This window comes from Drosophila yakuba, chromosome 2L, assembly GCF_016746365.2.
Source record: "Drosophila yakuba strain Tai18E2 chromosome 2L, Prin_Dyak_Tai18E2_2.1, whole genome shotgun sequence".
NCBI lineage: Eukaryota > Metazoa > Arthropoda > Insecta > Diptera > Drosophilidae > Drosophila > Drosophila yakuba.
In genome coordinates this window covers 26,960,019-26,978,015 of record NC_052527.2, presented here as the reverse complement: position 1 = coordinate 26,978,015, position 17,997 = coordinate 26,960,019, and the positions used below count along the sequence as shown (strand labels likewise).

Below are 17,997 nucleotides of genomic sequence, written 5' to 3'. Positions count from 1 at the left end.
TGGCCAGGTGCGTCTGTCCGTATAAATGCATCGATCTAAGGATATATAAAAGTTACAATGATGATATTAATCATGCAGCTTTCAAAGACATAAACGCAGCGCAAGTTTATTTCCAAATTTTTTTCACGCCCACTCTAAAGCCCACCAATCGCCCGAAACTGCCACGCTCACACTTTTGATAAATATCACAGAATTCTATAGTATTACCTTGTGGTCCAGGCTAAGTTGAGTAAGTCGTTATTGAGTCAGTGTAGATTTAGATAAGCTTTTTTTGGCTGCAGTATGCCTGTGACTCTTCGGCCAAGGTGTGTTCCTAGGTAAGTAACCTCTTATTCTTTTAGAATGTGTAGTATTAGTTGTTCAACGAAAGTGGTGGGGAATCCTGCCCGCGTAACAGAATGTTATATGCTTGCATATTTTCTCGTTTACATTTAAAATAAATCATTCGAAAATGAAAAATTCGAAAATGAAAATCACATAGAGCGTCGAAAACAACTAGTTGAGCCGTTTCCGCATTTAGGCTATTAATGTAGCGCCCTCTCGACCGCACAGTAAGAGTGTAAAGGAAGAGAGTAGAACAAAACCTAGAATAATCCCGTTAGGTAAAGTTTGACAATTTTCATTTTGATTGGTTAAATGCCTTTTTTTTATTTAAGAATGAGTTTCGCTTTTGTAGGTTTAAATTTTGTATGGAATAATTTTTGATTTAAAGAATAATAATAGAAATATTTTTTTTTGTTATTTTATTAGAGGAATTCTCAGCTATGTTTGATTGTAGAAAACCTTATGTTCGCGATTGACTACGCCATCCAATTGTTATATGAAATTTTAAATAAGGGATAACCGCCAAGAATTTCTCAATTGTTATCAAGGTAGGAAGGGTACAGAAAAGGGGCGAATATCACCTAACTCCCAATATTTCTTGGAAAGCTTGACCTACAACGTTTGTATTCCACATGCTTACGGCCACATTTTGTTAAACCTTTCGATTACACGAAGTGCACTCAAAATGAAAGACTAGAAAGATCCCACGACAATCCGACGAGCCTGGCACCGAGCAATACTGGAAGTGCACGAATTTTGTATGGTCTTGACGAACTCCAACCTCTATTTTGAGGTCAGCAAAAGTGGCTGTGTGCCACCGGACTACAAACTTCCATTTGTAAAGGTAGGGCTTTAGAAGCTTGTGTGTTTCTTCGGGCAGAGTCAGAATCTGTCGACAGCATGGAACGCATATAAAAATACTGATGTACAGAATTATTGATTTTCAAATGAGGGTCTTATTTCTGTTCTTATTCGATTCACTGGTTCTATCTGTACGATAAACGAACGTTTTGATCTTTAAGCGGTTTGGAATCAATAAGATGGTAATTTTTTCAATCGTTGGGGAAAGTATGTAACTTTGGTGATGGCATTAAAAAGTTGGGTAATGTAGTGAACTGAACAATGATAATTTTCGGAGTTATAAGGACTAGCTGGGATTCGTTGCTGGCTTAGTGACTTTTGCTGATAGTTGATCAATATATCAGCGCTAAGCGTATTACTCTTCTTGCTTCAGAGCATTGGACGGATTCCATGTGATAATTTTCCACTTTATCTTTACCATCCGGGTGTCGTTTCCTAAAACGCATGGTGTGGAATAGGCTAACGCTATACACCCTGTGCCGAGCGTGAATTGTTTCCCTACTGCCTAAGATCCACTGAATGGCCGCGGCAACTGTTCATCCAAAGATGACGTCACAATTTCCCTCAAATTCCCTACAAGATGAATTTCCACTTAAACATGGTGGGTTTATTCTGTATTGGGTTTATTCCCAATATACAGCAGACATACCGCAGTCTGGCCAATTGACTTGGACTGCATTCGGCATTGATAACTTTTCAGCGGACATCGGACCAAATGATACGTCCCCAAAAGCCTTCACCGGGATGACATAATAGTAATAGGACGAGAACTTCAGGAGCACATGCATATCCTGAAAGAGGTGTCCCGAAGACTACGAGCTTCAGGACTGCAGTACGGGGATTGCGTAACAGACCAAGGCATAAGGACGTTGGCGGCAGTAAAACAGCTGAAGGCCCAGGTAATTTTATGGACCGGGGCATTCGGAGACACGCAAAGGTAAACACAAATAGCGGAGAAATTTAAGAAAACCTTCGAGCTGGTGCAAAGGAGCATGGAGAAGGCGGAAAAGGATCAGGCACGTCGTTATAATCATTGGAGGAGTTACTGGAAATTAGTTATTCGCCACCTGGCAAGTTAAGAAAGATGAAAGAAGGCGTGTGGGAGAAGAATCAAATGATCGGCCAGAGACCGATGTTCCAGTACACGCGCACCACACGCTTCCGCGCCAAGAGGAAGAGGGTGGCTGGGTTACTGGAAATTAGTTATTCGCCACCTGGCAAGTTAAGAAAGATGAAAGAAGGCGTGTGGGAGAAGAATCAAATGATCGGCCAGAGACCGATGTTCCAGTACACGCGCACCACACGCTTCCGCGCCAAGAGGAAGAGGGTGGCATCGCGGGAGGCGCAGCCAACGAAGATACCCCGACAGATATCATGCCCCAGGGTACGAAACCCACCGCCGCGACTGTGCGTCCCCAGACAGCTGTAGAAGCAGCGCTGGATAAGGTGGCGCCATTAAGAAGAAAAGAGGCCAGTTGCCACAGTGGTTGCGCCCATAGGCCAAAAATAACAAAAAAAAAAGTGTTTCCAAATATTTACGAAAAGTAACCAGATTGTCTCTAAAATGTCCAAATATGTGTATGGTAAAACCGTTTTGTCTTAACTCTAACGGGACATTCTAAAAATATAGTGTAAAGAGAGAACAACTGTTCATTTTTGCAGCCCAGCGGAGTTTTGATTGCTTTTCGTCACAACAAAAGTTAATTTCAAAGTAATCAAACGTGCGATTAATAGGTCCAATTTTAATTATTTAAAATGAATTTTAAAGTTTCAGGTATTTACTTCAATAAATTCCAATTGTAAAATTCATTGAATTGATTTATCATATTTGTGTATTATGTGAACGTCATTTTCCTAGTTTAAGTAAACTTTTAGATATATTGCCCCCCGATCCCCCCTTAATGAGTTATATCACCGTATTTGTCAATGTTTTAAGGAAATAAAAATCGTAAGTCTAGCTGCAAATATTTGCAAACATACGAGTAAACAATAATAAACTCAAGCTATCTTGCAGTCTTCAAGGTCAAGTTTTCGCCGTATTTTGCTGCTTGTCCTATGTTTTTGTGATGTTTCTTTTGTAATCATCATTTGTGTTTGTCAATTATGTTTCTGTGAACAATTTTGCTTATTATTTTTTTCCCCATACTTTTCTTACCGTTTTCTACAGACGATTCTTGTGACTGCACTTCTTCGCGTATGCACATTCTAGAGCTTTGGTGCGCAGAACAGGGTGCGAATGCGGAAAGAACACGTAGTGTGATACGTTTGGTATCAGAAACCATTAAAAACAAGGGCTATGTAGTTGAGTTGACGATTCTTGAAAACTGTTTGAATTACATTTGCAAAAAAATTATTGCTTTTTGGGTTAAATACAAACGCAATTAAGGTTCAATTGTTAAATTTCAATCCGAATGGCTGAACACTTGTGAAACCATGTTAATTGAGCCTCTTCAAGCAAAGGTTTCAAGTGCGGAACGTGGACGTCCCAAAATTGACTTTGCTGAGTCCTCAAAAAGGACGAAACGTCGTCGGATAGCGCTGCTGGAAAAACACGATGAGTCTGCAGCTTCTGTGTTACCCTTATCCGACACTCCACCGATCCTTAAGTCTTCCGAACCAGATACTGAAAAGGTTTTATCGCTTTTAATGGAGACTGGTATAACCAAACACCAATACTTGGTAATTCGAGAGTTTGTGAATAATGAAGCTTCGTGCAATATATTGCCTAGCTATGAGAAAATTCTCAAACTCAAGAAGTCAAGATACCCAAATGACATAACAGTAGGTGAAACAAATGCAGAAGTGGAGCTGCAGAGTCTTCTAGACAACACAGCTACAAGTATTTTACAGCTTCAAAATACTGTTATTGAAAATTGTCTGTATGGTGTGGAGGATAATTTAACAATGGGGCTTTGATGACAGTACTGGTCACAGTGAATACAAGCAAAAGTTTTCCAACTGTAATGACGATGATAGGTGTATTTTTGCAACATCGTACGTCCCACTTCAGCTTATAGCTGAAAGTAGCGCCAAAATAATATTGAAAAATCCGAGACCATCTTCTACTCGCTATTGTAGGCCAATCAGGATTCAATTGAAAAAGGAAACTGCCTCACTATCCGTTGAAGAAGAACTATACTTCAAAAAGAAAAGTGAGAAGCTAGTGCCAACTGAATTTCAAGTTCTCAATAAAAAATTATTCATCAAGCATACCCTGCAACTTACTATGGTAGATGGTAAAGTGTGAAACGCGTTAAGCAATACGCCCTCAATGAAATGTTTTATATGCGGTGCAAAACCAACGGAAATGAATCAATTAGAAAAATGTCTAGCAAAAAACGTTGATGAAAAGTATTTTGAATTCAGCTTATCGCCACTTCATTCGTACATACGCTTTTTTGAGTACATAATGCACCTATCATACAAGTTGGAAATAAAAATGTGGCAGGCGAGATCAGCAGAATATAAGCTCAATGTACTGCAAAGAAAAGAACGAATCCAAGCGGAATTTCGTGACAAAATGGGAATCATTGTTGATAAACCAAGAGACGGAGGCAAAGGATCTTCCAACGATGGAAATACATCTAGAAAATTTTTTGGAAACCCCAGCTTGGCATCTGAGATTACAGGCATTGATGAAGAAGTCATAACCCGATGCGCAACAATATTGCACGCTTTAGCATCAGGATATTCTATTAATATTCAAAAATTCGAAAGCTATGCTTTGAATACTGCTGAACGGCTAGTAACAAAATATTCATGGTATTATCGTCCAGCAACAGTACATAAAATTTTAATTCACGGTGCGAAGGTGATAGATCATGCGTTGCTGTCAATTGGAGAGCTTTCAGAAGAAGCTGCCGAGTCCAACAATAAGGAAATAAAGAAGTACCGGCTTTAGCATCCTCGAAAAATGTCTCGCATATTAACAAATACCGATTTGATGAACAACCTTCTTTTGCGTTCTGACTCCTTTATAACAGGTCAAAGAAAACTACCAAAAAAAGATAAATCTCAATTCTTTTCGTCGACATTTGATTTGTTAGATGATATTTGTTAAGTTTTTGAATTCAAATTAAAATTCGTTTTAATTTTACTTTTCTAATTAACTTCCGCATGACTGCTGTGCAATGTTTAACTGTCAAGAATACAGCCACACCCGATCTTACTGTACACTGCGCACTGTGAAGATCTTGTGAAGATCTTTACGCGTCTGAACACTGCCCAGCAATCAAGAACATACCCAGGGAGAAAAGGGGCGGAAACTGTGGTTGCAATCACACAGCCAACTACAGTGCCGCCCAATTTCCAAGATGCTGAAGAGTCGTCTCCACCTACAAACCACTACATTAAGGGCCCAACAAGGAATGCCCACATTCGCACCATCAAACACAAACTCAGAAAGCTTATTACCCAGAGCTTCAGGAACTGCTTGAACAAGAAACCGAACACCTCTAGCAACGTACATTGAGTCTGGCAGGAACCAAAATCATCAGCCCTTAGAACAAAATGAAACGAAAACATAAGCCATGTACACCCTGCTAAAAAGCAATTTGGAGTTTATGTCGTTTATTAGAATCACCATGCAAGATATTATGCGGAACCAAAATCTCCTGATACAAATGCATCTATCACAACAGTCTAAATAAATAATGTCTTCCCTACGTATAGCTATGTGGACCGCTAATGGTGTTTCACAAAGTAAACTTGAACTAACTAAATTCTTTTACGAAAAACACATCGACGTAATGCTTATCTCGAAAACACACCTTACAAACAAAAACAACTTTTAAATAAATGGCTTACTTTTTTACGGTACTAATCCGAACCCGATGGTAATGCCCATGGAGGGACAGGGATCCATGAAAGGAGTAGCATGAGGCATTACTATCAAAATGGGTTTTCTGAATTATCTGCAGACCACATCTATAAATATACAGATGGAGGGCAATAACTACCATACCCTAGCCACCGTATATAGTCCCCCCTATTTAAAATAAGGGAAGATCAATTTCTTACTTTTTTCAAATCACTTGGAGACCATTTTCTAGCTGCAGGAGACTACAACGCTAAGCACACACATTGGGGATCGCACCTCGTGAACCCAAAAGCCGCCGTGAATCTGACATTGACAAATCAACCACAACACTGGAATCCATTCTTCTTGCAGCAGCCCAATTTTCTACTCCCCAAACTTACTCAAAAGACACCTATTTAAAAAAGGGCAAATAAAGACATCGAGCATTTAGTCCATGTAAAGCGACGCTTAGTCCGTGAATAGCAAGCTTACAGATTCCCATCAACTAAACCGAGACTAAGAGATGCCACAAAAAAAGCTAACCAAAGCCCTGGAACAAGTAGAGGAGCTTGCCAAACGTCGATACATATAGAAACTATCAACAACAAGCACAAATCTTTCCCTGTGGAGAGCTCGACCAACTCATTGTCCACCGACCGTCATCGTGTCGGCTTTGGGCGGTAGAGTGGGCGTGGCAAAAAGTTTTTTGACAAATCGATAGAAATTTATAAGACCAATAAAAAAATTAAAAAATATTAAAACATTTTTCAAAAGTGTGGGCGTGGCAGCTTTGCGCGGTTTGTGGGCGTGGCAAAAAGTTTTATTGCGAATCGATAGAAACTTACAAGACTAATACAAAAATGAAAAAATATCAAAACATTTCTCAAAAGTGTGGGCGTGGCAGCTTTGGGCGGTTTGTGGGCGTTAGAGTGGGCGTAGCAAAAAGTTTTTTTGCAAATCAAAAGAAATTTAGAAGACTAATACAAAAATGAAAAAATATTAAAACATTTTTCAAAAGTGTGGGCGTGGCAGTTTTGGCGGTTTGTGGGCGTTAGAGTGGGCGTGGCAAAATGAATCGACAAACTTGCGATGCTTCTATGTCTCTGGAGTCTGTATGCTTAATCTCAACTTTCTAGTTTTTGTAGTTCCTGAGATCTTGACGTTCATACGGACGGACAGACGGACGGACAGACGGACATGGCCAGATCGACTCGGCTATTTATCCTGTCCAAGAATATATATACTTTATATGGTCGGAAACGCTTCCTTCTGCCTGCTACATACTTTTCAACGAATCTAGTATACCCTTTTACTCTACGAGTAACGGGTATAATAAGAAGACTAAGAAAAATGTAAAAAATATCGAAACATTTTTCAAAAGCGTGGGCGAGGCAGTTTTGGGCGGTTTGTGGGCCTTAGAGTGGGCGTGGCAGCATGAATGAAACAAATTTGCGCTGCGCCTATGTCTCTGGAGTCTGTATGCTTAATCTCGACTTTCTAGCTTTTATAGTTCCTGAGATCTCGACGTTCATACGGACGGACAGACAGACGGACATGGCCACATCGACTCGGCCATTGATCCTGTCCAAGAATATATATACTTTATATGGTCGGAAACGCTTCCTTTTGCCTGTTACATACTTTTTAACGAATCTTATACTCCACGAATAACGGGTAAAAGATCCTAGTATTTAGTAAAACTTCGAGTCAAATGAATACAATCAGAAAACAGCAACTCAACATTCGAAGTAAGCTCAAATCACCTGTGCAATTTAATATAATGCTTACTGAACTATGCTCCAAATACACTGACGTAACGGTACACTTAGAAACGCTCACGGTAGAAAAGTCATAACGAGGAACAATTTTTATAAACAAACATTGAGATTAGCATATAACTCCCGTTTATATCAAAACGTTATAGACGAATTCTCCGACCATCAGATACGGGTTTCTCAGCATGGCATTTCGAAAGAATTGGGAAAATCAATTACAAAATGAAATGAATAAATAAACAGTTCAAAAGTGTGGGCGTTAGGAGAACGTGGGAAACGTTTTGAAAAAAAAACTTGCACAGCGCAGACGTCACTAACATATGAAAATTAAATTTGTTGTTAAAAATTTATGTTTAGCTATTGAGCTTCTTCAATAGCTGTTGCGAGTAATGAATAGCCGAAGAAAGTTTGTTTATTTTCCGATACTGTTTATTTTGCGAATTGTTTACGGCAGCTAGGGCCGACAAAGAACTAGTCTTTTCCGAAAAACGAAGAAGTGACAATTGGCGGGACAGACAGCCGAAATGCAGCGCCCAAGCTTAACGTAGGTAGATAACAAAGAGAACAAGGAATGAGCGCCGTACGTAAATTTATTGGTGATAAACTTTTTAAACTTATACATTATTACAAGACACTACTATCGGTTTTTATCTTAGATCGTTCTCGATCCGATCTCGAAACAGGCTGACCTCTCGATTCTAATTCCTGATCCAATCAACCTCGGCCAGGAGCTTTTCTTATGAAACTTCTTGAACTTTCAATTATGTTTAGAATAAAAGCTTGATGCAGTTTGATTGAAGCTCAATAAGCTGACCATGGTATGGTCTCCAAGCGGATGCTGTGTTTCTGAGAGTTTGATTATTTATTTTAGCGGGTAGCTAAGCGCTGGCAAAGACAAGGACAAAAGCAAAGACAAAGATTGGAATTTAAAATTTGTTTATAAAATGGGATAGAGTGCTATGTTTGCGGGTTGGATAACTCTCCCCCTTCTAAAATGACGCGTCCCGCTTCATTACGAATTTCGTTTAAACGCTCATTTAATTCTGTTAAAAATACTTCCTCATTATTTGGTTTTTCTAGTTCTGGCCGTTTTTGTTTGGTTACAAATATAAAATATCTGAATTTTATTATTAGTGTAGTAATCAGATATAAAATTATTAAAATTAATAATATAAAAGATAGTTAGAAATTGGTATTACTTATTTTAATGAAGAGATTTAAAATGCTTACATTATCTAGAAAGAGTTCCGATTTATTAGACAGTATGTATCGGATATTTCATAATCTGTAAAGTGGTTATGTATTCAAGAAGTTTACTTTCTATATTGGTATAGGAAATGTTGTTTATTGTGGTTGTACCGGTAAATGTTATTAAAAATGACCCGTTTAGGTGGTGTAACGAACTGTTTTTCTTATTTCGGCTCGCTACTAAATGCAACGGCTAGCTAAGAGATTTTGTTTGTTCGTCCCACCAAATTTATGATTTGTGTGATTGCCCGACCAAGAAGAAGACAGATTCTCAGATTTAACCACTTTTATTTATCGTCACTTGTTGACCAGGATTCGGTGATCCTCGCCGCTGGGTGCACGTCGTTGCTCCCTCGTCGTCCTTCCGTCGTACGCCTGCGTCGCTGCCGACGGGGATCCGTACCGGCTCGCCTGGGGCTTAGGATGTTATGGGGCAGGGTGTATCGTCCACGAGTTAAGCTAGCGCTCCCCTCCGAACCACCGTTGCGACCACTGACTCCACCGTCCCTTTCTGACTACGCTAGGTCCTCGCCGAAGGATAGCCTGCGGGCTCGACCGGGGCTTAGGATGTTATGGGGCAGGGTGTATCGTCCACGAGTTAAGCTAGCGCTTCCCTCCGAACCACCGTTGCGACCACTGACTCCACTGTCCCTTTCTGACCACGCTAGGTCCTTGTGTTCGCTCGTCCTTCGCTGATCTTCACGTGCGGCTATCCACTCTGGATGCCCGCTTGACGCACTTGTGTTCCCGTCGTTTCACTGTCACTCGGTATCGACTCTTCGCGTACTTCTTCGCTTTCCGTATGGCTGTAAGGCCCTCGCGTACTTCTTCTTGACTGTCTGGCTGTAAGGCCCTCGCGTACTTCTTCTTGACTGTCCCGAGCTGCGCCGGCGCCGTCCCTTATATCGGCTGCGGGAATCCCGTTATTTCCCGTTTTGCACACGGCTCGCTCGGGTACAAGGTCCAAACATGTCCCGTTAGTTCACGGTGCGTCCTCTTTGTGCCTGTCCAAAGTCCGCACCGTTACCGTATGACCTCTACGCCCTTGGCGGGTTCGAGTCCAAGGTCCAGCGCGGTACCGTTAATTCACGGTCTCTCCGCTTTGCCGGGGTCCAAGGTCCATTATTTACCGTTCGACCTGACCGCCCTTGGCTCCTCTCGCATTCCAGCCGTCTTCGCTGTTGCTATGCCGATCTCCTACACCCGGATTTGTGGGGAGTTTTAAGACTCCTCACATCTCCCCCTTTCTTCGGAAGATTTCAAAAGAATGCTGCTTCCGGCGGTCCTCTGCTTCGGTGTCTCCTTGCATGGGCAACTTCCTCAATCACCTCTCGTCGACCCTGCGCCCTTTGTTCTCAGCCTGGCAGTCGCAGCTTATTAGACCCCGTCGTTCAGCGTCTTGACTTGGCATCTTGAACCTCCTTGCGCCTTCCTGATCGCAGCCTTACGTCTCAGCGTATTCGAGCATCTCGACGTGGCATCTTGATCCTCACCGTTCCATTGTCCTCACGTCGACCTGCGCCTCCTTGATCTCAGCCCGGCAGCCTCAGCCTAGTAGACCCTGTCGTTCGACGTCTCGACTCGGCATCTTGATCTTTGCGCCCTTCTCCAGCCTCCTGTATCTGTTGCCATCCGCTTCTCGTCACCAGCTCCGCATTTAAACTTGCCGCCTCTTCCTCGCTTCGCATCTCTGGCAACTCCACCGATACTCACCATGATCGACTTATCGATGTTGGCGACCGGCGTTGCCACCTCCGATTCCTACCGATATTGTCCCATCGCTGATTGCGCGATCGAGTTATCGATATTGGCGACCGGCGTTGCCACTTCCTGTTCCGATGTTCCGATGTCGTGCCGATTGCTGCCAATAGTGTGGCAGCGTGTTGAAAATCAATTAAAATCCAGTATTTGTTGTTCCCTATCGATCTCACTATCGATCGACCGCTATTATCGTAGCGCCCCCATCCCGATTTTCTCCAGACACGTGGATTTCGGAGTTACAGCTCAATGGAGGTAAGTTTACGGAATTTATTGTAAGAAAACCGCCATATTTACACATCCTCTCTTTTTTGTAGCTTCTCGGACATGCCATGAAGCCCCTTAATGCTCCAGGGTTGCCGGCCCTGGACACGGGCACCCTGGAGGCCCTTCTTCAGGGATCTCGGATGAAATGCCCCTACATGCTCCGGGCGGCTGCCCCTGGTCCTCAAGCGCCCTGGAGGCCTCCTCTTCCGTCTCCGCGCCTGCGGCAGCCTCGCGTCGATTTGCCGGCCCGCGTGCCTGGCCCCGCGTCCGATTGCTGGCCCGCGTGCCTGGCCCCGCGTCCGCTCGCTGGCCCGCGTGCCTGTTGGCTGCTGAAGATGACTCGCACCTATTTTTTTTACTGTGAGCAACAAAGTGCCCTTACCCTCCCCTGACCCACAACTCTCACAATGTCGTTTTCGCTTTTCAACTTCATTTATTGGGGTACGTACACCTGAATGGCCCCGCCGCGACGCACCTTCAGCCGGAACCGCTGGCCGTCCAGCGCGATCAGCTTGGCCCAGCGGTCCTTGTGGCTTCTTCTCGCCTGGGCCTCGGCCTCCTCGACCACTCTGGGTGGCCACTCCGCGCGCTCGAGCTCCTTCCATGGCTTCCCGCCCAGCGACTGCTGCCTGCGGAGGCATGGTCGCTGCGGTGGCGGTCTTGCCTCGGGGCACGACTCCTGCCGCGCGAGCTTCGGTGGTGGTGGTATGGGCCACACCCACGGACCCTTCTCCGGGTTCTCTCCCGCGTCTTCGACCTCTATCCGTGCGCGAACTTGCGGGTCGCGCGCTCGCTTCTCCACCGGCCTCCATCCGACCGCGCCCACCTCCTCCCACACGCGGGCCTCCGGCGTGTCCTCCGGCGGTGCGGGCCACGTCCAGGTCACCGTTTGCTGGTGCCACCGGCGGCCGCCCAGGCCGATCGTGCGCAGCGTTTGCGCGACGTGCGCCTGGTCCACTTCCCAGGACTGCTGCCGCTCGCACCGGGGCCCCTCCTCATCCTGGGGTGGCGGCGTCGGCGTGCGCGGCGGCGGCGGCGTTGGTGGTGCTGGCGGCGGTGTTGGCGTGCGTGGTGGCGGTGGTGGCTGCGGCTGCGCCGGTGGCGGCGTCGGCGGCTGCGGTTGCGGCGTCGGTGGCTGCGGCATCCCCGGGTGCTGCGGCTCCGGTGTCGGCGGCTGCGGCTGCTGCTGCGTCGGCGGCTGTGACTGCGCCGGTGGCGGCAGCTGCGGCTGTGGCTGCGGCGTCGGTGGCTGCGGCATCTCCGGGTGCTGCGGCTCCGGCGTCGGCGGCTGCGGCTGCTCCTGCTGCTGCTGCGTTGTTGGTGGCGGTGGCGGCTGTGACGGCGGCGGTGGTGTCGGTGGCAACGGCGGCTGCCGTGGTGGCAACGACGGTGCGTGGGGCACCCACAATGCCTCCTCCTCCTCTTGCCACTCCGACAGGCGTTTTTCCCACGCGGCCTTGGCGGCGGCTGCCTTCCGCTCCACCACCATCCGCTCGAACCGCCGCAGCGTGGCGATCCGTGCCTCCGCGAACTCGCGCACCTCCCGCGGGTCCTTCGACGGCATCGCCTCTCCCAGCCGAATCCGACCTGTGTCGCCCGCCGCACGCTGCGGTAGGCCATCCTCGCCTTCGCTCTCCGGCCTCCTTCGTCCTCCTCCGAGGATACCACCGGGGTGACGGTCTCACCCCCGTCGTCCTCCTCGCTCTCTGAGGAGAGGGACACGTAATCCACGGGTTCTTCGTGGATCGCCTCCATCGCCTCGTCCTCCGACAGCTCCGTGTCGGGCACCTCCTCCGTGTCCTCCTGGACCGGGGATGGGGATCGCGACACCAAGGGTGACGCCAGAAGCTGGAGGTAGGACTCGGAGTCCGCCCTCCATATCGCTCCGGGCTGTTCCCCGGTGCCGGTCACCCTCACCTCCCGGTTGTTCTCTACGTAGCTGCTCATCTCGTGCCGACTTGATTTCAAAAGAAAGCCTCTAGCTTTTTCCGCCGCGACGAAACCTCGGTTTTCGATTTATTCCTTTCCGCCGTTATTCCGCGGGGCCTGTACCGGTAACGGGATTCTCCTCCGTGCACCTGCCGGAATTCGCAATTGTGTGCGTTAGCCGTTAACGGTTTTCCGGCTGTGTACCCTCCCTGTCCCGCTCTCGCGCTCCAACGGGCCTTTTGTGTGTGTGTGTGTGTGTGAGTGATTAACTGCGACTTCCGACTTCTCGATACCCTGTATCGTCTTCCCCCTTCTTCGCGAAAGGGTTTTATTGTGGTGTGTCGCTCTCGTTGTCCTCTGGCCCGCCGGCGCCCGCGCTTCCCGGCTTCAAATCGCTAATATGAGCCGTTTTTGTCTTCTTCGTTGTGGCGTGTTCCAAAATACAAATCACCGGCGACGTGAATTTCTTTATTTTGAACGGCCCGTCGAACTTCGGTGCCAGTTTTGCCGCGAAGCCCTCAGCTGCTTTTGATAGGTGGTGCTCCTTGGCCCACACAGTTTCGCCCACCTTGGGTTTCCACGGCCTCCTCCGGAGATTATAGTGGCGCGCCTGATCCTGCGCTGCCTTTTCCATGTTCCTCCGCACCAGTTCGAAGATCTCCTTCAGTTTTCCCGCGTTTTCCGCCGGCGTCTGTGGACATCTGCCCGTTCCGGCCGTCTGTTCGTCGAACAACGCATTCGGCAGCCTCGGTTCTCTTCCCTGCGTTATAAATGCCGGGGAGTATCCAGTGGTTTCTGCCACGCTCGTGTTCACCGCCAACTGCAGCTCTGGCCAGTTCTCGTCCCATGTCCTCTGATCGGCCCCCGTGAACTGCGCGATCATCGTCTTCACGGTCCTGTTGGCCCTTTCGGTCGGGTTTTCTTGTGGAGTGTATGGAGCCGTGAGCTGGTGTTTTACACCCAGCTCCTCCAAAAACCTCTTGAATGCCCTGCTCGTGAACTGGACTCCGTTGTCCGTGATCATGACCTTTGGCACTCCGTACCTGGCCACTATCCGCTCTCGCACGGCCTTTCGTAGCTTCTCGGTGGTCGCCCTACGCATCGGAACGATCTCGGTCCACTTGGAGAACCTGTCCACCAGGACCAGCAGCATCGAATTGCCGTGCTTTGACCTCGGCAATGGGCCCACAAAGTCCGCACATACGGTGGCCCACGGTTCTTCCGGCACCTGTGTCAGCATTTTCCCGGCTGCTTGCAGTTGGTTGGGCTTGTATTTCATGCAGCTCTCGCAGTTCCTTACGTATTTCCTGACGTCTCGGTGCATTCCTGGCTAGTGGTACCTGGCTGCCACCCTCGCCATAGTCTTCCGACTTCCCAGGTGTCCCGCCGTCGGCATGTCGTGGTTCTCGGCCATGACGCGCTGTCTCTCCCTGGTTGGTACACACAGCTTCCATGACACCACATCCTCGTGTCCTGCCCGGTGCGGAATGTGCCTATACAATTGGCCGGCCTCTTCCAGGTAGTCCGGGTACTTTTGGGGCTCCTGCTTCATTTTCCTCCGCATCCCATCTATCCACTTGCACTCCTGCTGTTCGTCCGGTTGCCCTTCTTCCGTTATCCTGCGGCTCGTTTCCTGCAGCGGCTGCCTCGATAGGGCGTCCGCGACGATGTTCAGCTGGCCCTTTCTGTACGAAATCTCGAAGTCGTATTGTTGGAGCTCCAATGCCCATCTCGCGATCCTTCCGGACGGACTCTCGATGCTGTTCAGCCACTTCAGGGCCATGTGATCCGTTATCACTTTGAAATGGTAGCCCTCCAGGTATGGTCTTAATTTCCTGACAGCCCACACTATTGCTAAACATTCCTTCTCTGTTGCAGAATAATTTTTCTCCGCTCCGTTCAGCGATCTGCTGGAGTAGGATATCACCCGCTCGCCTTGCTCGGAGTGCTGTGTGAGGATAGCGCCCAGCCCGTAGTCGCTGGCGTCCGTCTGTAGCACGAACGTCCGTGTGAAGTCGGGGCATGCCAGGATCGGGTCGGCGACCAACCTAGTTTTGACGGCCTCGAATGCTTCTTGGTGGGCGTCAGTCCATTCCCATTTTGCTTGTTTCTTTAGGAGTGCGTTCAGTGGTTGTACCAACGTTGCAAAATTCGGTACAAAATGTCTGTACCACGACGCCACTCCTAGATACTGTCGCAGTTCCTTAACGTTTCCCGGGGGCTTTAGCTGAGCTATTGCCGCTACCTTCTCCGGATCCGTTCCGATGCCCTGATCCGTCACCCGGTGGCCCAGGTATTGTAGCTCCTTTCGAAAGAACTTGCACTTATCTGCGTTAACTTTCAGGTTTGCCGCCCTCAGCCTCCGGAACACCTCCTTCAGGTTACGCTTGTGCTCTTGTAGTGTCCGTCCGATCACAATTATGTCGTCCTGGTACGCAAATGCGTGTGGCATCATCTCTGGTCCTATCACCTGGTCCAACGCCCGCTGGAACGTTGCCGATGCGGAGTGCAGTCCGAACGGCATTACTTTCCATTGGAACAGGCCCTTTGCCGACTTGCTGCTGCCAACGGAATCTGCCAGTACCCGTCCTTCAAATCCAGACTGCTTATGTATTTCGCCTCCCTTAGTTGATCCAGAATGTAGTTGATCATTGGCATCGGGTACGCATCCTTCACGGACTTTGCGTTTATTTGGCGGAAATCCACACACAAGCGCCACTGACCCGTCTTCTTTTTCACCATCACTATGGGAGAGCTGTACGGGCTCCTAGACGGCTCGATGCACCCCTTTTGTAGCAACTCGTCGACCTTGGCGTTGATCTCCACCTGCATCTTCGGGTTCTTCGGGTAGTAGCGCTGTTTGACCGGTTGATCGTCTTTCATCGTGATTCTGTGCACCGCCACCGTTGACGTCCCTTGGACTCTTCCCAAATCTGCTAGCTCTGCCTTCAGGAAGCCGTCTATATCTTCCTCCGCAAAGTCGGTCATCCTTTCCACTACTGCCACTGACAGCTTCTCGCGTGCATTGCTTCGCACCAGCTGTCCCGCCGGTATCGTTGCGCTCAGACCCGCGCATGCTATCCTGGCTCCAACTTTCGTTAGGAAATCCCATCCCAGTACTAGCGCGTCGATGATGTTGTGGAGGATTAGCAGTTGCATTCTTACGGTCCTCTCTCCCAGTCCTACGTCTACTTCGAGCAGCGATGTGACCTCCTCGAACCGTCCATCAGCCATCCGCACCTCTCTTCTCGTGGCTACGACCTCTCCCACTGCCCGCAACCTGTCCGCCAACTCTTCGCTAATAAAGCTTGCTGTGGCTCCGGTGTCCATCGTGGCCTTAACTTCCATTCCGTTTATGAGCACTGTGGCGGACAGTTGCCTTTCTTCCGCCTTCAGCTTGCCCATTAATTTTGAGGGGCAGCACCTTGCGAACCCTGGTTGCCCCTCTGAGGCTGGGGTCGCGTGGCGTTTCCCGATCTTGGGCAGCATTCTGCGGTCTTCCGGCCGATTCGCCCGCACGACCAGCAAAATGTGATCGGTCGGTTCCGACACTCCCGCATCCAGTGCTCCTGGCTTCCGCACCTATGGCAGGCTTGCGCTGGGTTTAGCACAAACCCCCGCCGCGCCGGGTCTGGTCCTCGCCCGTTCGTCTCGTGCCTCGACGGTCCTGTGGGCTCCTCTTGGCACCTTCTGCACACCGTGTGCTGTTCCCCTCTTTGGAAATCCCGCTGGTGGCGGGCTCTTTGGGTCCGCTCTGATTCGAACCGCTCCCTCTGGGAGTCCAGTTCCTCGAATTCGTCGGGCGGACAAACATCCGTAGAGCCGGAGTGCTATTCTCCCTTATCCTCTCCAGGATCTCTTTGTGGGACATCCCCAAGGGCCGCATTAGGGTCTGCATGTTCACCATGTAATCTTTGAAGCATTCGCCATGCCGCTGCTTCCTCTGCCTGACCTGGTCTGCCAACTTCGTCATGAAGCCTCTGGGCAGGAAGAATTCCTGGAAGCTATGGATGAACTCTGCCCATGTCTCCCAGAACCTGTTGTTGGCGATGAACCACTTTAGGGCCCTGCCCTTCAGCAGTTCCGGCATCGCTCGTGGGATCTGGATGATATCCAGGCCGTACGTCATTGCTGACCACTCCACCTGTTCCAGGAACTCCAATGGCTTGTCGTGGCCGTCGTACCGGAAGCTCCACTCCCGCACCTGTTTCGCCACCTTTGCCTTATCCGGAGGGGCTACCCTTGCGATGTCTCGCCGATCGCGGCTGGGCTCCCGCCTCTCCCTTCTCTCGCGGCTGCTTTCCCGCCGTTCACTCCCGGTTTCCTGCCTTTCGGGTCTGCTCCCGCTGGCCTCCATCATGCTGTGGACATCGAGGCTCCCCACCAGGCCTTCCACACCGGTGACTTTGATCTCCGGGGCCGGTCTTCTTGCGTACTCCCTCTCCAACGCCTCGAGTATGGCGACTGTTTCGGGCTCGTCTGTGGTCTGCTGGATAAATTCGGACAGCGTCCTCCGCATATCCTCGACCAACCCTTCGAGCTTAATGCCTAGGGCGCTTGCTATTGCGGGAAAGTCATCCCTCTTCAGGCTGTATAGCCACGATTTCCCCATCTTCTCCTCTGTTCTTTTTGATCAGGACAATCACGGTTGGGCGCCAGATGTAACGAACTGTTTTTCTTATTTCGGCTCGCTACTAAATGCAACGGCTAGCTCAGAGATTTTGTTTGTTCGTCCCACCAAATTTATGATTTGTGTGATTGCCCGACCAAGAAGAAGACAGATTCTCAGATTTAACCACTTTTATTTATCGTCACTTGTTGACCAGGATTCGGTGATCCTCGCCGCTGGGTGCACGTCGTTGCTCCCTCGTCGTCCTTCCGTCGTACGCCTGCGTCGCTGCCGACGGGGATCCGTACCGGCTCGCCTGGGGCTTAGGATGTTATGGGGCAGGGTGTATCGTCCACGAGTTAAGCTAGCGCTCCCCTCCGAACCACCGTTGCGACCACTGACTCCACCGTCCCTTTCTGACTACGCTA

General features: G+C 48.6%; 1 protein-coding gene across 16 annotated transcripts in view; it reads right to left on the bottom strand.

The window, feature by feature from the left end:
- LOC26536134 (protein CEPU-1) overlaps positions 1 to 17,997 on the bottom strand; it is a 427,226-nt gene that overhangs the window by 171,504 nt on the left and 237,725 nt on the right. The gene's annotated exons all lie outside the window — the stretch shown is intronic.